Source organism: Myotis nattereri, assembly GCF_964212035.1.
Source record: "Myotis nattereri genome assembly, chromosome: Y".
In the NCBI taxonomy this organism is placed as follows: domain Eukaryota; kingdom Metazoa; phylum Chordata; class Mammalia; order Chiroptera; family Vespertilionidae; genus Myotis; species Myotis nattereri.
The window spans coordinates 4,256,048-4,263,488 of NC_138094.1; positions in this window are offsets into that span (position 1 = coordinate 4,256,048).

A 7,441-nucleotide genomic window follows, 5' to 3' on the forward strand; every position below is an offset into this window, starting at 1 on the left:
TCACTTTGAATATTTCTTGCCACTCCCTTCTGGCCTGCAAAGTTTCTGTTGAGAAATAAGCTGAGGTGTCATATGGGTGCTCCCTTGTGGTAATTAATTGCTTTTAAGATTCTCTCTTTGTCTTTAACCCTTGACATTTTAATTATGATGTGTTTTGGGGTCCTCTTTTTGGGACTTATGATTCCTGGACATGTAAGTCTATTTCTTTTACAGGTAGAAGAAGTTTTCTGTCATTATTCCCTCAAATAGGTTTTCAATGTCTTGCTCTTTCTTGTCCTCCTGACAACATCATCATGTGAATGTTAGTACGCTTGAAGTTGTCCCAGAGGCTCCTTAAATTATCTTCATATTTTTGGATTTTTTTATGCTTCCTCATATGCTTCCTTGTTCATTTGATTCTTAGGATCCTCTACTCTACTGTTGAATTCCTGTAAAGTATTAATCATTTCAGTTAGTGTATGTTTAATTTCTGACTGGTTCTTTTTCATGTCTTTGAGTTTCTCACTAAGATACTTGAGTCTCATAAAGATCCTTGAGTAACCTGATAACTGTCGTTTTGAACTCTGTACTCAGGAGCTTGCTTGCGTCCATTTCTTTCATTTGTGACATATTTGTCTCCCTAGTTTGGCTGCTCCCCTGTGTTTGTTTTTATGTGTTAAGTAGGGCTTCTATGCCTCCTGGACTTGGTAGAGTAATCTTGTGTAGTAGGTGTTCTGTAAGGCCCAGTGGCTCAGACTTCCCATACACCTGACCTGGGCACTCTAGGTGTGACCCTATATGGGCTGTGTGCACAGACTTCTTGTAATTAAGCCTTGAATGCTGTTGGTGTACTGGGGGAGTTGACCTCCAGGCCACTGGCTGTCAGAAGCAGTTGTGACTATAGTGTGGAGAGCTGCTGTGCAGGAGATACTCCGATGTAGCAGGATTTTCTCCAGTGGGGCTTTGGTGTTTACTGAGTCTGCCCCTTGAGTGTATCACTTATGGATGTGTAGAGTTATAATCTGGCATGGTCTGAAGCTGTCCACTAGCATGGTCTGAAGCTGTCTAGGGCCTCTAGGGAGGTGCAAAGAAAGCCACTAGCTGAGGCTAAACTGCAGGGGCTATTTGTATTGGGCATGGAAGTGCCCAGGTGAGGCCTGGCTGAGAAGAAACACAGGTGCAGGGTCTTAGAACTTTTACTGATAGGTTTGGGGCATGTTGGTCCAGCTGCAGCTTGCTAAAGAGATTTTAGGAATATCTGAAGCCTGAGCAAGAATAGGCAATTCATATGCAAAAGCCACTGGGTGGGGCTGAAAATTGGGTGGAACAGGATCTTAGGGAATCACTGGGATGGAACAAATAGATATGGCTATCAGTCATCTCTTTAACAGGGGAGGAGCCAGCACAGAAAAAAATAACCCCTGGGAGCACCTCCATCTGGGAGAATGCCAGCCCCACTTCCAACCCTGCTGCCAGGCAATCCAGTTCCTCTTTGTATATGTCTGGGTTTCCCAGAGACTCTCCTTGGTGCTGGAGCTCAGAGGAAGCAGGACTTTGTAAGTTCAGTTCCTGTGCTGGCCCTTTAAAAGGATCACCTGGGTCTCTAGCAGCCTCTGTGTCACTGAATCCCAATACCTGCTTGCTTTTTACAGCCATAGTTATGGGGACTTCTTTTCTAAGTTCTGAGAGTCTAGGCTGGGGGTCTGGTGTGGGACTGGGGCCCATTGCTCCTCACAGTGAGCCTCCATATGTTGTAATGTACCCCACAAATCACAGAAGGACGCCTCAAGAAGTTGAATTAAAGAGTCACATTTATTGCAATCCGGGACTATGAGGGGGGCATCTTGTTTTCCCAAATCTCATAGTAATAAGATGGTCGAAAAACCAGACTTCTATAGGCAAAGATCACAAAGGTATTGATTACATCCCAAGGTTTGGAATGAGGAACCTGATTTTCAAAAAGCAGTTTACACAAGCAGCATGTTATCTAAATTAGAGTTTTGGGTTTCTGGATCACTGAATTGACAGAAACACATTATCTAGAGCCCTTGGGTCTGGAATGAGGAACCTGGTCAGACTTAAACATGTTATCAAAATTACAGGGACATGTTAACTGGAGTCCTCTGACCTTGGGATAATCGTGCTGTCCCTCCCAGGTAAAGGAAAATGTGCTTTCTAAGACCAGTATGACCACAACCTATGGGATATTCACAGTACAATCAATAGGGTATTCAATTGAATGGGGTGATTTATATAATTCAGAAAATCAAAATAACTTTTCTATTGTTAAACAAAGCAAATAAATACAGAAGCCAAACAGCAGAGCTAAAGTTAAACTATAATTTCTACCTGAGATGATTGCTACCATACTTCACACAGAGACAATCTTTCTGCTGATTAAAAAAACAACACCACATGTGGGTGCTGGTCCAGCCCTTTCAGACTCTGCCCATCCTACCCATCTCAGTGTGCTTTCTTCATTACTTCTCTAGTTGTAGGACTTCCATTCAGCCAGCTTTCTGGTGGTTCAGAATGATGGCTGTTCTGTATTTTAGTTGCAATTTTGATATGGTTGTGGGAGTCAGCAAATACAAGCATTTACCTGTGCTGCCATTTGGTTCAACTCTATTCCATAGGTTTTGGGCTGTGTGTTAATTTTTTTTTTCTAAGAAGTTTCTAATTTCTTGATTGATCTCATTGATAACCCATTCATCTACACTAATAAAAGAGAAAAATGGTAATTGGCGTATGGCGATACCCTTTTCATTGGCTAATCAGGGCTATATGCAAATTAACTGCCAACTAAGATTGGCAGTTAACTGCCAACTAAGATTGGCAGTTAACTGCCAACAAGATGGCGGCTAATTTGCAAATGTAGGCACTATGCAGGGAGGCGAAAGGGAAAGCAGGAAGAAGCCCCCTGCCATTGACAGTGGTCGGAAACCCAGGGGGGAGCTAAGAGCTGGGGGGCAGGGCAAAGGCAGCCCTGGGACCGCCTTTGCCCTGCCCCCCAGCCATGATAGGAGAATCAGGCGCCTTTGCTGCCCTGGCCAAGAAGTAGGGGTGGAGCCAGCGATGGGAGCTGGGCACGGTTGAAGCTGGCAGTCCCAGGAGCTAGGGGTCCTTTGCCTGGGCCTAAAGCGGAGCCCACAATCGCAGCGCCCCCCACTGCCACTGCAGGTCCCCGCTGCCTGGGCCAGACACCTAGGCCAGAGGCGTTAGGCCTGGTCAAGGGGCCGATCTGGTGATTGGTGATCGGAGGGTGATGAGAGTCAACTCCTCTGGCTGAGGCATCAGGCCTGGGTAGGGGGCGGAGCCAGGGATTGGGGGGATATGATGGTCCCCTTGCCCAGGCCTGAAGCCTGGGTCAGAGGCGTCAGGCTTGGGCGGGAGGTGGAGCAAGCGATCAGAGGGCTGGGGGTCCCCTGCCCAGGCATGATTCCTGGGCCAGAGGCCTCAGGCCTGGGCGGGGGCCAGAGCCAGTGATCGGGGGGAGATGGGGGTCCCCTGTCCAAGCCTGACACCTCTGGCAGAGGCGTCAGGCCTGGGCAAGGGGCCGATCAGGCGATTGGAGGGTGATGGGGGTCAACGCCTGAGGGCTCCCCGTATGTGAGAGGGGGCAGGCTGGGCTGAGGGACACTCTCCCCCCCCCCCCCCACACACACCCAGTGCACGAATTTCGTGCACCGGGCCCCTAGTTGTTTAATAACATGCTAGTTAGCTTCCATATATTTGAGTGTTTTTTTAATTTAGTTGATTTATAACTTTATGCCATTGTGATCCAAGAAGATTGCGTGATATAAATGTTCTTGAATTTGTATAGATTTGTTTTGTGTCCTAATATGTGGTGAATCTTTGAGAATTTTCTATATTTTCTTGAGAATAATGTATATTCTGTTACTTAGGGGTGAAATGTTTTGTAAATATCAATTAGATCCATCTGATTTAGTGCATCTTTTAAGACTTCTGGTTCCTTGTTGAGTTTTTGACTGGAAGATCTATCCAATGATGTCAATAAGGTTTTAAAGTCCCCTATTCTGACCATATTGCTGTTACTCTTTCTCTTAAAGTCTATCAAGAGTTTTTTTATGTACATGGGTGCTCCTATATTGAGGACATATTTTTTTTTAATTTTTTAAAATTAAATCTTTATTGTTCAGATTATTACAGTTGTTCCTCTCCCCCCGCCCCATAGCTCTCCTCTACCCAGTTCCCACCCCACCTTCTGAACTTACTCCCCTCCCCCACTGTCCTCATCCATAGGTGTACGATTTTTGTCCAGTCTCTTCCCTCATCCCCCAAACCCCTTTCCACGCCCCCAAGAATAGTCAGTCCACTCCCTTTCTATGCCCCTGATTCTATTATACTCACCAGTTTATTCTGTTCATCAGATTATTCACTTGATTTTCAGATTCACTTGTTGATAGATGTGTATTTGTTGTTCATAATTTGTATCTTTACCTTTTTCTTCTTCTTCCTCTTCTCAAAGGATACCTTTCAGCATTTTATATAATACTGGTTTGGTGGTGATGAACTCCTTTAGCTTTTCCTTATCTGTGAAGCTCTTTTTCTGACCTTCAATTCTAAATGATAGCTTTGCTGGGTAAAGTAATCTTGGTTGTAGGTTCTTTCTATCCATCACTTTGAATATTTCTTGCCACTCCCTTCTGGCCTGCAAAGTTTCTGTTGAGAAATCAGCTGATAGTCATATGGGTACTCCCTTGTACGTAACTGACTGTTTTTCTCTTGCTGCTTTTAAGATTCTCTCTTTGTCTTTTGCTCTTGGCATTTTAATTATGATATGTCTTGGTGTGGTCCTCTTTGGATTCCTTTTGTTTGGGGTTCTCTGCACTTCCTGGACTTGTAAGTCTATTTTTTTCACCAGGTAGGGGAAGTTATCTGTCATTATTTCTTCAAATAGGTTTTCAATATCTTGCTCTCTCTCTCTTCTTCTGGCACCTCCATAATTCAGATGTTGGCACACTTGAAGTTGTCCCAGAGGCTCCTTACACTATATATTTTTGGATTCTTTTTTCTTTTTGTTTTTCCGGTTGGGTGTTTTTCGCTTCTTTGTGTTTCAAATCTTTGACTTGATTCTTGCGATCCTCTAGTCTGCTGTTGGAACTCTGTATAATATTCTTTATTTCAGCCAGTGTATGCTTAATTTCTAGTTGGTCCTTTTCCATAACATCGAGGATCTCACTAAATTTCTTGAGGGTCTCACTAAATTTATCGGCAGTTTCTAGAAAATTCTTGAAAAACCTTGTAAGTGTGGTTTTGAATGCTATATCCTGTAGTTTGCTTTCCTCCATTTCCGTCATTTGTGACCTGTTTCTTTGTCTATGCATTTTTTATGCTTCCCTGTGTTGATAGAGTGGCTTTGTGTGCTAGGTGTCCTATAGGGCCCAAGGGCTCAGCCTCCCCAATTACCTGAGGTGGATACTCTTGGTGAACCCTTTTGTGGGCTTTGTGCATAGTCTTGTCGTAGTTAAGCCTTGATTGTTGTAGGTATCACTGGAAGGAATTGACCTCCAGGCCAATTGGCTATGAGAATCAGCTCTGTCTATGGTGGGAGAACTTCTGTGCTGGAGACACACTTCTGGGGCAAGACTTGCTTCAGTGGGGCTTTGGTGTTCACTGAGTCTGCCCCGTGAGTGTGTCCCTTATGGATCTGAGGAGTTGTAGTCTGGATGGTCTCACTCGGACAACTAGGTATGCTGACCACTGGGTATGCTGGCTCTTGGATCTCTAAGGAGGTGCTAATTTAGCCTCTGCCTGAAGCTACCCAGCAGGAGCTATGGAGAGATCTGCAGGTTCCTCTCCTTTGTTTGGGGTTTGGAGGTGCCCAGATGAGGCCCAGCTGTGAAGCAATGCAAGCTGCTGTGGGGCCTTGGGCCTTCTTGTGGAATTTCTGGGTTTCTCTGACCCAGCAGCAGTTTGTTAGGTAATTTTCAGATTGCAAAGGGCCAGGCCTTTCATATGCAAAAGCCTCTGCACACAGCTTGGGTGAGGCGGGGTCTCAGGGGATCAACATGGCGAAACAAGCAGCTATGGCTGCTCCCCAGTCCTACCCTAAGAGACCCCGCAGCTCAGTGTCCTGGTAAATTGCTGCAAGCACCTCCAAGAGAAAGCCACCCTCAAGTTTGGACCGATGCCAGACAGTCCAGTTTCCCCCCGTGTGAGTCTGGGTCCCCAGGGACTCGCCTGGAATTGGAGTTCAGAGCAGTCGGGAACTTGAGACTCCCTCCCAATTGAAAAATACAACCATAACTTCAGTTGCCAGCCCGTACCTTTGTACTTTACTTCCGCACCTTCTCTGAGTCTCAGTGTCCTTTTCTCTTTCCTTCTAGTTGTAGAATTTCCACTCAGCCAGCCTTCCTGTGGTTCTGGATGATGTTTGTTTTGTCTTTTAGTTGTATTTTTGAAGTGGTTTTGTGAGGCAGCAATTTCCAGTGTTTACCAATACCACCGTCTTTGTTTCTCGAGCACATACATGTTTAATAGGGTTATATTATCTTGTTGAATATTTCCTTTTAGTACTATGTAGTGGCTTTCTTTGTCTCTTGTTATGGCCTTTGTTTTTAAGTTTCTATTGGCTGATATGAGTATTGCTACCCCAGCCTTTTTTCCTTTTTATTTGCATGGAATATATTTTTCCATCCCTTTACTCTCAATCTCTATGTATATTTTGTTCTTAGGTGAGTCTCTTGTAGACAGCATTATATAGGTCATGTTTTCTTATCCATTCAGATAAGCTATGTATTTTGACTGAAGCATTTAATCCATTTACATTTAAGGTCATTATTGATATATATTTATTGCTATATTTTCTTCTTTATGCCTATAATCTTCTTGCTTTCTTTTTCTTATTAGGCAGTTCCTTTAACATTTCTTACCTTGCTGGTTTGGTGGTAATGTACTTCTTTAACCTTTTATCTTATTTTATTTTGTCTGGAAAGCATTTGATTTCACCTTCAATTTTAAATTATAACCTTGCTATTATATAGTAATTTTGGATTTAGGGTCTTGCTTTTCATTATTTTGAATACTTAATGCCACTCCCTTCTGGGTTGAAGTGTTTCTATTGAAAATGCAGCTGACATTCTAATGGGATCTCCTTTGTAGGTAATATTCAGTCTTTCTCCTGCTGCCTTTAAGTTTCTTTCTTTATCATGAACATGTGCCATTTTAATTATGATGTGTCTAGGTGTGGATCTTTGGGTTCATCTTGATTAGAACTCTTTGTGCCTCATGAACTTTTGTGAAATTTTCCATCACAAGGTAAGGGAAGTTTTCTACTATTATTTCTTTAAGCAGGTTCTCTGTCTCTTGCTCACCTCTTCCATTTCTGGTATTCCTATGATGTGGATGCAGTTACATTTCATGTTGTGCCAGAGCTCCCTTAAGCTATCTTTCTGTTTCTTAATACTTTTTTCTACTTGCTGCTCTCATTGTGTATTTA